We start from the raw sequence: 12,040 nt of genomic DNA, 5'->3' as shown, positions 1-12,040 counted from the left end.
CTTTTCCTCAAGCAAAACAGACGGGCAGTCTCTCTGAAAGAGGTTTTGAAAACAGCAGGGACTCACATGATTTAAAACTTAGAATCATCACCTCTACAATATTGCAATCCACATCTAAGAAGTCCTAATCACAGAAGCACATTATACAATATCCTAGCTTAGCAACCAAATTCACCTAGCCAACATCTTAGCAAATCATGTCTGACATTCCCATCTACCAACCTCATTTCTTAACATAAATAAATGTGTATGCTTTACCTTGGGAGTATCGATCACAAGACACATGGACTCTTACCCCAACAAGTATCTGAGTAAACAGGTAGTCTTGTTCTGGTTTCTTTTACTCTATATCTCCCTTCTCCGAATCCTTTTTATCTCAATTCCAATGAACAAAGATGCTGATGCAGTCCATCTTATTCACCTTCTTTTCGATTTTTTTTTATTATTATTATTTTTTTCTTTTTCTTTTCCTTGACAAAGTGTAGGCGAATAGTGGGGTCATCGGTAATGTACCTACCCCTCGCTTCCAACAACGTGTGATCATTCTATTAGAGTAGAAAAATGGGGTCATCGGTAATGTACCTACCCCTCTAAACCGCAAGAAATCATCTCAATCATTTATTTTATTTTATTAGGATGCCAAAGGGAGGAGATAAGGAAACCAAAATCACTCAGTCTTTTACCTTTCAGACCTGAAGGAGGAATCCGATCCAGTGTATACCAAGCCCCAAGACAAGCAGTTAAGTCAAATTAGGTTAGAGGTCAGCTTCGGTTCCTTCGAACAATCTCAACAAGTGTGAACATAGTTGACAGGTTGATCCACTTTAGTATCTTTAGTACTATTTGCAATCAGTAAGTCTAGAATGGTGCTAAAGAGTGGTTAGATAACAAGCATATATTTAATAAATTCATTATCCCCTTCTTGACTCAATAAAAACAGTTTTGAAAACATTTTATAAAACTCAATAGATAAGCAAATATCAATAAACATCCCCCCAGACTTAAATTACACTGTCCCCAGTGTATATTTAGTCGGAGTTATGGTTAGAACATAAATAATAAGTAAACAATTTAACAAGTAAGAACGATAACCTGCTCGACATCAATGTCGATCGACACAATGAATAGACAATCGATCGATGTTGATGAAGTGCTGTCGATCGATATCGAGCTGGTGTCATCGGTCGATGTGCTGAGCAATTGTCTACTCGGATCTGTTTTTTTTTCTTTAAATAACTAAAACACAATATTAGTAGAACCTCCCCCAGACTTTAACAGCACTATCACGAACACTATCCAGTTTAAAATTGGTGGGAAAATAAATCATAAGGACAATATTTAACAAGGAAAAAACGGTATACCTGCTTGTATGTGAGTGTCGAGCAACACAGTTAAGTGGCGAACGATACTCTTGATGCTCTGTCGATCGATGCTACGTAGCCATCATCGATTCTCCTGCAATCTCGTCTTCCTCGGATCTTGTCCTTTTACTTAACATAAACAAAACATTTAATACAATTAATAAATAAATAATAAAACCAATAATAAATAAAAATAATAATAATAATTTTTTTTCTTGATGAACAGTGCTTTGCTACAGTGTCGCTCGATGTTGCTGCTACAGTGTCGCTGCTACAGTACTGTCATTACTGTTCATTTTTTATTTTTTTTTACCTGAAATCTTTAGAAAACAAAGAATCAATAATAAATGAAAGATAAACCATATTTAAAATTACCTAACAGTGGGTTGCCTCCCACTCAGCGCTTATTTTTAGTCATTAGCTTGACATCTGGAGATCTGATTAAGTCCGCATAAGAATGAGAACTTGCTCCAAACCAAGTCTCAATGTCTACTCTTTGAAGCTTTATCATTCTTGTGTGAAAGCCTCATCCATATACCCTTCTCCTTTGTCTATCATTTCAGCAATAAGGAGTGCTTTGAGCTTTGTAAAAGGCTTTGAGAAGCATCTGCTGTGCACTCTGGGTTTTCTGATATTATCTGAGAAGTAAGGAGTCAATGGTAACTGAGAACCTCTTTTGGTTCGTTTCCGCTTCTTCCAATTTCTCCCCTTCTTTCCCACAGACTTGTGTAATCTCACTCTGGATTTCCTGGCATCATCTGAGAAGTGAAGAATTAACGATAACTGAGAACCTCCATTGATTCTTTTTCTCTTCTTCCAGTTCCTCCACTTCTTTCCCCCAGACTTGTCTGATCGCGTGGTGGTGCCTCCATCAAAAAGATGTTGACACACTTCAAGCTCATTCTGCTCTGATACGCGAAGGGTGTCGATCGATGGTATCTGATCGGTATCGATCGATGATGAAGTGTTAGTGTCGATCAATTCCGATTTGCTGATGTTGTTCGATGGTGCTTCTGCTGGGCCTTCATCTACTTCATCTCTAAATCGCAGCCTTCTCTGAGAAGCTTCTACATGATGTTGATCAGTCAATACCTCAATGTAAGAACTCAGATACACACCTTTATCTGGTGGGATAGGAGATTCAACTTCAAACACTGCACATGGAACCATAATCTTCACAGGATCATGTATCCTCTTCACTCTTTTGCAAATCCCAACAGCTTCTTCTGCGCATATAGGTGGTCTTAGATGTTCGGGGACATCAATGTGTGATGTCTTAGACATGTGCATTATCTCCTCAATCGTTCCTGGTTCAATTGGGTATCCAGATAGTTCATCCAAACATGAGTATCAATCGATGCAATCGGGTGGGTATCGAGCGATACAGTCGGGCGTATGTTGATCGATGTTAGATGGCGACTGTAGATCGATGTCGTAGGGTGGGTGTCGATCGATCTCATCAGGTTTATGTCGGTCGATGTTGTCAGCATTTAAGGAATTTTCCAGACCTTTTCCCGAAGTGGGCTGATCATCAAGCTTCTGCCGAAGCCATTCTTCCAACTCCAGAAAGTCTTTCAGAATGACTTTGTCGACATATGAGGTAAGATCACAGCTTGATTCATCGATGCTCTCCTGTGTCGAGTTTGCAATGCCCTAAGGACAGCTCAATCTTTCAGGGATTTCAAGTGGAACCGATCGATGACAAATGTATGTGTCGATCATTTCTGAGGTACTGGGTGTTGGGGTCAAAATCGGTCACGAAGAAATCAATGTCTGAAAGTCTGTAAAAATCAGCATGAACATTTTTACGATAAAAAATCCTCGTAAAGATATCTTTACGAAGAGCCTTGCGGTAAAATCTTGTTCAAATCTCAATCGAACCACTAAATACGATTGTCCGAAGGCAACAGACATGTATCCAAATCGGCCGCGGACAAGCTCGAGTATGGCAATCGGACCGCAAACAAGCCAAGCTTGATCGATACGCGGTGACCAAGCATGCACACAGCTTGGTCGCTACGTAGCGACCGAGCTCGAGCCAAAGCTCGGTCGCTACGTAGTGACCGAGCGTCCGTCCCGCTTGGTCGCTACGTAGCGACCGAGCTCTTCCGAAACGTCGATACGACACCAGTCCATGCATTCTCATCTATCCTTCGATGCTATATCCCGAAGACCGTAGCGAACTCAGTTCATGTTTTCCGCCATTCTAAATCATCGATCAAACTTTGCGGTAAAAACCGCGGAAAGTCCGTTCTTTATCGAAAGAAGTCGCAATAAACATTTCGAGTCGGAATACGGCCCAAAGGGGCATAAGACACGACTCGAGGCCCATCTTACGATTTCTTAACCAAAAGCCCGTAAATCGCAGGACAGTATACGCTTGGTTCGCAAGGGAAGAAGAATGTCAAGTTTCCGCGGATAAATACGAAATTTTGAAGATAATTACGAAGATCGGAAAATATGGAATATCTCCATTTTATGCTATGACGGCTTAAGGGCAGAAGAGTAAAAGCGTAAACCGACCTTGGAGCGAGTATATAAGGAATCCTAGGCGAGAGGCATGAGAGAACTTTTTAGATTCAGAATTCTCTGCACTTAGAAACTTTAGTCTTTATTCTCGACAAGTTCGGTTTCTATGACTGGCACTCACTTACTAGACGAACTCGCCCAGGCAGTTCGGTCTCTTGTCCAGCTCTATCAATTGAACTACGTTCGGCTTGATCCTCGAAAGAGGTACGTAGGCAGCCTTTAACAAGGTTCAGTCTGAAATCAATCAAAAACCTTTTACAGTGACAGCCTTTGCAGCCAAAGCTTTTACGATCTCTTGTAATGATCGCAACGCTCTTACGCGGACTCGAAATAAGATCTACTGTTTTCTCTAAACTCGTTTGTTATCTTTTCATGATTTCCGCATATATTCGGTCACTTGTCGTTGGCTCTCGCAGAGATCCGGGACCTCTGGGAAATTAGGGTTTTCCTAGTTTCCTTATTTAAACGGAAATCGACAGTGCGAATTTTAGTTCCCACTGTTTGGCGCTAGAAGGAGGGGGGGTTACGGATTACTCTCACTCATGGCCACAAAACGCTTGATCGAAACGATGTCTGGATATATGAAAGACAAACTCGCAGCACTGACTGCTCCTATGGTTAATGCTTACGCAAACGCCATATTGTTCAGCAAAATCGAAAACTTAGTCGCGACCTTCCGCCACAGGAAGAGCACTAAAACAAGCTCGCGATTTCTCTTTCTAAACATAAAGGGAAACGATAAATCTTATCAAACCCCGTAAGTTTGGCTCATTACCGAACAAAAGAAATTTCAATGCGTAAGGGTTTTACCAAAACACGTTTTCCGAAAACATTTCGGAAGGATAAAACTTGTTCTCCCAAAAACCGCTGAAAAACCCCTAGGTTAATCGCGGAAAAAGGAAACACAACAAAACGATTACACAGCTCGGTCGCTACATAGCGACTGAGCACGCACACTGCTCGGTCGCTACATAGTGACCGAGCACGCACACGGCTCGGTCACTACGTAGCAACCGAGCATACACACTGCTCGGTCGCTACGTAGCGACCGAGCATGCACACGGCTCGGTCGCTACGTAGCAACCGAGCACACACACTGCTCGGTCGCTACGTAGCGACCGAGCACGCACACGCCGCTGGGTCGCTACGTAGCGACCGAGCACGCACATGTAGCGACCGAGCACGCCCACTGCTCGGTCGCTACGTAGCGACCGAGCCCACACACTGCTCGGTCGCTACGTAGCGACCGAGCACACACACTGCTCGGTCGCTACGTAGCGACCGAGCACTCACACTGCTCGGTCGCTACGTAGCGACCGAGCACGCACGTAGCGACCGAGCACGCACACTGCTCAGTTGCTACGTAGCGACCGAGCACGCATACTGCTCGGTCGCTATGTAGCGACCGAGCACACGCATACTGCTCGGTCGCTACGTAGCGACCGAGCACGCACACGGCTCGGTCGCTACATAGCGACCGAGCACGCACACGCTGCTCCGTCGCTACGTAGCGACCGAGCACGCACACGGCTCAGTCGCTACGTAGCAACCGAGCACACACACTGCTCGGTCGCTACGTAGCGACCGAGCACGCACACGCCGCTGGGTCGCTACGTAGCGACCGAGCACGCACACGTAGCGACCGAGCACGCCCACTGCTCGGTCGCTACGTCGCGACCGAGCCCACACACTGCTCGGTGGCTACGTAGCGACCGATCACACACACTGCTCGGTCGCTACGTAGCGACCGAGCACTCACACTGCTCGGTCGCTACGTAGCGACCGAGCACGCACACTGCTCGGTCGCTACGTAGCGACCGAGCACGCACACTGCTCGGTTACTACGTAGCGACCGAGCACGCATACTACTCGGTCGCTATGTAGCGACCGAGCACACGCATACTGCTCGGTCGCTACGTAGCGACCGAGCACGCACACGGCTCGGTCGCTACGTAGCGACCGAGCACTCACACTGCTCGGTCGCTACGTAGCGACCGAGCACGCACACTGCTCGGTCGCTACGTAGCGACCGAGCACGCACACTGCTCGGTTGCTACGTAGCGACCGAGCACGCATACTACTCGGTTGCTATGTAGCGACCGAGCACACGCATACTGCTCGGTCGCTACGTAGCGACCGAGCACGCACACGGCTCGGTCGCTACATAGCGACCGAGCACGCACACGCTGCTCGGTCGCTACGTAGCGACCGAGCACACACACTGCTCGGTCGCTACCGAGCACACACACTGCTCTGTCGCTACGTAGCGACCGAGCATGCACACTGCTCGGTCGCTACGTAGCGACCGAGCACACAAACCGCTCGGTCGCTACGTAGCGACCGAGCTCAAGCCAACTCTCCACTCGCTACGTAGCGACCTGTAAGGCCTCAGAAAGGTCCTCCTTTGAGTTCTCTATTGAATCCTCATCGAAACGCTTTTCGTTTCGTCTCAATCGGAGTTTCCGTTGAGATTTTACGACGAAAACAAGTAGGACTCTTCTTGGCTTCCTTCCACTCGCTACGTAGCGACCTGTCAGACCGTCAGTCGATACGTAGCGACCTGTAAGGCCTCAGAAAGGTCCTCCTTTGGGTTCTATTTTGAGTCCTCATCAAAACGCTTTTCGTTTCGTCTCAATCGGAGTTTCCGTTGAGATTTTACGACGAAAACAAGTAGGACTCTTCTTGGCTTGCTTTCACTCGCTACGTAGCGACCTGTCAGACCGTCAGTTGTTACGTAGCAATCTGTAAGGCCTCAGAAAGGTCCTCCATTGTGTTCTGTTTTTAATCCTCATCGAAACGCTTTTTGTTTCGTATCAATCGGAGTTTCCGTTGAGAATTTACAACGAAAACAAGTAGGACTCTTCCTGGCTTGCTTCCACTCGCTACGTAGAGACCTGTCAGACCCCCAGCTCGCTACATTGCGACCTTTATGGCTTCAAAAAGCTCCTCCTTTGTGTTCTCCTTTGAATCCCGATCGAAACGCTTTTCGTTTCATCTCAATCGGAGTTTCCGTCGAGATTTTACGACAAAAACAAATAAGACTCGTCTAAACTCCTTCGCTTGCTCCTACTCGCCCTTACCTCCAGCTTTGTATTCTCCTTCAAATCTCAATCAAAACGTCTCTTGTTTCTATCGGAGTTACCATTGAAACTTTACGATAAAAAAAACCCCGTAAAGACTTGTTTTCTCGCATGGATTCAGATTAATCGTATAAAACGGCAACGGTTAACTTAACATCTTAGCCGCCTTAACTATACGATTACGTTGAACCTTTTTACAAAAATCGACGTCTTATCTAAGGAGAAGATAACAGTCAAGTTCGGAAGATAAATTTCAAGTTTCAAAGGATAAACACCAATATCGGAAATGGCGAGCATACACGAGAAGAGGAAAGGGAAATGAGCAAGCAAAACTGAGATAAGAAACTCATGGTTCTAACGAGTTCAACCATTAATTCTGCCTAACTTACCTTACTTACCTAACTTGCCAAGCCACACGCTAGAAGCTCACGGTAGAAACTCATGGTTCTAACGAGCTGGGGGGCTAACTGTTGGGGTCAAAATCGGTCACGACGAAATCAATGTCTGAAAGTCCGTAAAAATCAGCATGAACATTTTTACGATAAGTAATCCTCGTAAAGATATCTTTACGAAGAGCCTTGCGGTAAAATCTTGTTCAAATCTCAATTGAAGCACTAAATACGATTGTCCGAAGGCAACAAACATGTATCCAAATCGGCCGCAGACAAGCTCGAGTATGGCAATCGGACCGCAAACAAGCCAAGCTTGATCGATACGTGGTGACCAAGCATGCACAAAGCTCGGCCGCTACGTAGCGACCGAGCATCCGTCCTGCTCGGTCGCTACGTAGCGACCGAACGTCCGTCCCGCTTGGTCGCTACGTAGCGACCGAGCTCTTCCGAAACGTCGATACGACACCAGTCCATGCATTCTCGTCTATCCTTCGATGATATATCCCGAAGACCGTAGCGAACTCAGTTCATGTTTTCCCATTCTAAATCATCGATCAAACTTTGCGGTAAAAACCGCGGAAAGTCCGTTCTTTATCGAAAGAAGTCGCTATAAACATTTCGAGTCGGAATACGGCCCAAAGGAGACTAAGACACGACTCGAGGCCCATCTTACGATTTCTTAACCAAAAGTCCTTAAACCGTAGGACGTTTTACGCTTGGTTCGCAAGGGAAGATAAATGTCAAGTTTCCGCGGATAAATACGGAATTTTGAAAATAATTACGAAGATCGGAAAAAATGGAATATCTCCATTTTATGCTATGACGGCTTAAGGGCAGAAGAGTAAAAGCGTAAACCGACCTTGGAGCGAGTATATAAGGAGTCCTAGGCGAGAGGCATGAGAGAACTTTTTAGATTCAGAATTCTCTGCACTTAGAAACTTTAGGCTTTATTCTCGACAAGTTCGGTTTCTATGACTGGCACTCAATTACTAGACGAACTCGTCCAGGAAGTTCGGTCTCTTGTCCAGCTCTATTAATTGAACTACGTTCGGCTTGATCCTCGAAAGGGGAACGTAGGCAGCCTTTAACAAGGTTCGGTCCGAAATCAATCAAAAACCTTTTATGTATCTTTTTCGTCTTTTGTTATCGAGCTGCGACTCAACTAGGTTTGAGCTTTTAGGCCGCTAGAACTAAGTAACTCGCTGACAGCCTTTGCGGCCAAAGCTTTTATGATCTCTTGTAACGATCGCAACGCTCTAACGCGGACTCGAAATAAGATCTACTGTTTTCTCTAAACTCGTTTGTTATCTTTTCATGATTTCCGCATATATTCGGTCACTTGTCGTTGGCTCTCGCAGAGATCCGGGACCTCTGGGAAATTAGGGTTTTCCTAGTTTCCTTATTTAAACGGAAATCGACAGTGCAAATTTTGGTTCCCACACTGGGGTCGATCGACGATGAGGTGGGGGTGACGATCGATGTTATGGTAAGGGTGTCGATCGATGATGAGCTCGTGGCACTAATATCAGCTACTTCTACTGTGCTCAGCTTTCCAGACTCATGTTGCTCATCATCCTCCACCATATATTCCAGCGTAGACCTGACCTCAATCTCTAGATTTGCTGCAGCATCATAGAGAAATTTGTTGAGGAAGGCGTATCTGATGTTATTTCAAGTAGTGAGAGATTCTGGTGGTAGCTTCTTCAACCAATGAGCTGCATCCCCAGCAAGAGAGTATGAAAATTGTTTGCAAAAGTAGTAGTCTTCAGAGACTCCATTGCATTTAATGGTCGATGCCAGATCTACAAATGTCTCCAGGTGGCTAGTGGGATCTTCATGAGGAAAACCATGGAAAGAATGCTACCCACAAGAGAGATATATGCAGGGTGTAGCTCAGGGACAGTATTCTGAAGTGATGAACGACGCAATGCAGGCCTTTTAGCATAGGCATCCTCAGGACTGTTATAGTCTCTAATTGCCTTCGGTCGTCCAGTCCTAACATACACAGTGGTAGCATCAGGGATTGTAGAAGGTATCGATCGATGACAAATATCTGTATGGATCGTTTCTGAAGTGCGGATATCGATCGATTCTGAGTTACTACTGTCGATCGATGCTGAAGTCGGATCTTTTGTATCAGCTACTTCTACTTTGCTCTGCTCTCCTGATACATGATATTCATCATCCTTAACTGTATCATGGTTGACCATCTTTTCTCTGTTCAGTTCGTCCTTCTACTTACTCTCATCTGCATGGTGAACCTGAATGTCTGACTTCTTGACATGAGTGGTCGGGATTTCAAAATCTTCATCCTGCTCGCTGTAGACGATGTCAAGAATCTTACTCATACTAATCATTATTCCTTTCTCCTGATCTTTAATCATCTTGTCAAGCCTTTTACTTCGAGTTGCTACAGCCTCGCTGAAAAATTTGCCTATGAAGGCTTCTTTGATGTCTTCCCAGCAGGTTAGAGATTTTGGTTGCAGCTTACTGAACCAGCTAAAAGCATCTCTAGATAAACAATAGGGGAAGATCTTGCAGATAATGTGGTCTGCAGATATTTCATCGTGCTTGTTTGCTGAGGCTAACTCCTCAAGTCTCTTGATAAGATCTTTGGGATCCTCATGAGGAAGACCGTTAAATGGATCCTCACTTCCCCAATCATACCATTGACTTGTCAGATTAAAGGTATTCATCTCAGCCACAGCAATTACATCAGGGATTACACTACCCTCTGCATTAATCAATTGTCATGTGAGGCTGCAAGGGAGACCTTCTTCGTCTCGACAAATACCTTTCTTGTCGATCTTAAGTATGAGCGCTTTGACCTTTTCTGTCTCTCCGTAAGTGGTGTTCGTCATTGGAGGACCAGTGCCGCGGTGAATAGTGTTTCGATAAACAGTGTTCGGATGAACAGTATCGCGATGAACAGTGTTCTGATGAACAGTGTCGAGTGACGGAATATGAACAGTATCGATCGACGGAAGATGAATAGTGTCGACCGACACGGGATGAACAGTGTCGATGAATGGAAGATAAATAGTGTCGACCGACACGGGGTGAACAGTGTCGATCGATGGGACATGAATAGTATCGACCGACACGGGATGAACAGTGTCGATTGACGGGATATGAATAGTGTCGACCGACACGGGATGAACAGTGTCGATCGACGGGAGATAAATAGTGTCGCGATGAATAGTATCGCGATGAACAGTACCTGGATGAACAGTACCGCGATGAATAGTACCTCGGTGAATAGTATTGCGGTGAACAGTACCCGGATGAATAATGTTTTCCGACACATGATGAATAGTGTCGTTCGATGCTTGGCTCACGCTATCGATCGATGCTGCTTGGATGGTGTCGATCGATACTTCCCTCTTAGGCTTACGGATCGTGCATAAACCAGCAGGCTCCTTCCTTGAAGGATCTAGAAATCATCTCTTCATTGTTTTCTGGTACTAAGAGTTATGTACCTGAAATAGAAGAAAAAATTTTATGTGTTTTTCAAACAGTAACAAAACCTAGACTAAATCTAACTAAACAAGATCTAATGGCGATCAAAGCTCCCCGGCAACGGCGCCAAATTTGATATCACTCAAATTACCCTAAAGAGTGCTACTCTCATCAAAAGAGGTCGAGTTATAGTACTTAGGGATCGAATCCATAAGGAGCTAGGGAACCGATTAAATCTAATTGTTATATGATTAAGCTAGGCTAATAGATTTTAAAGCAGTAAATAAAGCAAGTAAATAAGATGAACAAGGTAATTGTTCAGCTTGGCAAGGAGTAGTTTGTTGGAAGGATGGTTGATAGATCTAGGGTTTCTATTCAGGTGTTGGAGATTATAATATCTATAGATGCCTAATTGTTGCATGCATGATATGTTAGAGTTCAACCGCTTAACTCAGTGATCAGCTGTCGCATGTTTCACTAGTTAACAAGCTAGATCTCGTGTCCCAACGGTTAGTATGCCGACAACGAGAGAGTGTCGATCGATAGTCTATTAAGACGTCGACCTATACACATTTGCCTACGTCGACCGATAGTCAGTTGAGGACATCGATCGACGGGTTCTAGCCAGGCCTATGCGCGAGTATGAAATGCCCTATTAAGATACTAAATTGGCGGTTAGCCCTCTCTAGCAGTCCTAATATGATAGATAGATGTCAGGATTGGATAACAAGGGTGCTTGAGTATGCAATCCTAAGATCAAGTTCTAGTTAATTACTCTAAAATAAGCAATGAATACAAATCTATCATGAATATCGCAACAAGGCAGATCTATAGTTTGGGGCTAATCCCTCAAACCTATCTGAACCCTAAACCTAACAGGTGGATCTATTCAGACATGAAAATAGAAATCATAGATGAATAGATATAAAACTGAATTGAAATAGATAAGAAAATCAAAGGAGTTCCAGGAGGACTCTGATAGGAGTTCCTCCCTTCTCTCCTCTCAGAGAAACAATGGAAATGAAAGCGTATAGAAAGCGTAAGGAAGTGGTAGCCGTCAACAATGGCTTAGAAATGACATAAATAAGGTTTTTGGTCGTCCAAGGGCATTTTGGTAAATTGTGGCTTCTGGGCTTCACGCAGTCATAAAATATACAAGGCCCACGATCTGGGATCTCCATCGATCGACGTGCAGAGTGCTGCATCGATCGACGCGACT

The sequence above is a fragment of the Brassica rapa genome, unplaced genomic scaffold (genome assembly GCF_000309985.2).
Source record: "Brassica rapa cultivar Chiifu-401-42 unplaced genomic scaffold, CAAS_Brap_v3.01 Scaffold0747, whole genome shotgun sequence".
NCBI lineage: Eukaryota > Viridiplantae > Streptophyta > Magnoliopsida > Brassicales > Brassicaceae > Brassica > Brassica rapa.
The sequence above is the reverse complement of the archived record's forward strand: the minus strand, read 5'-3'. Positions refer to the sequence as shown.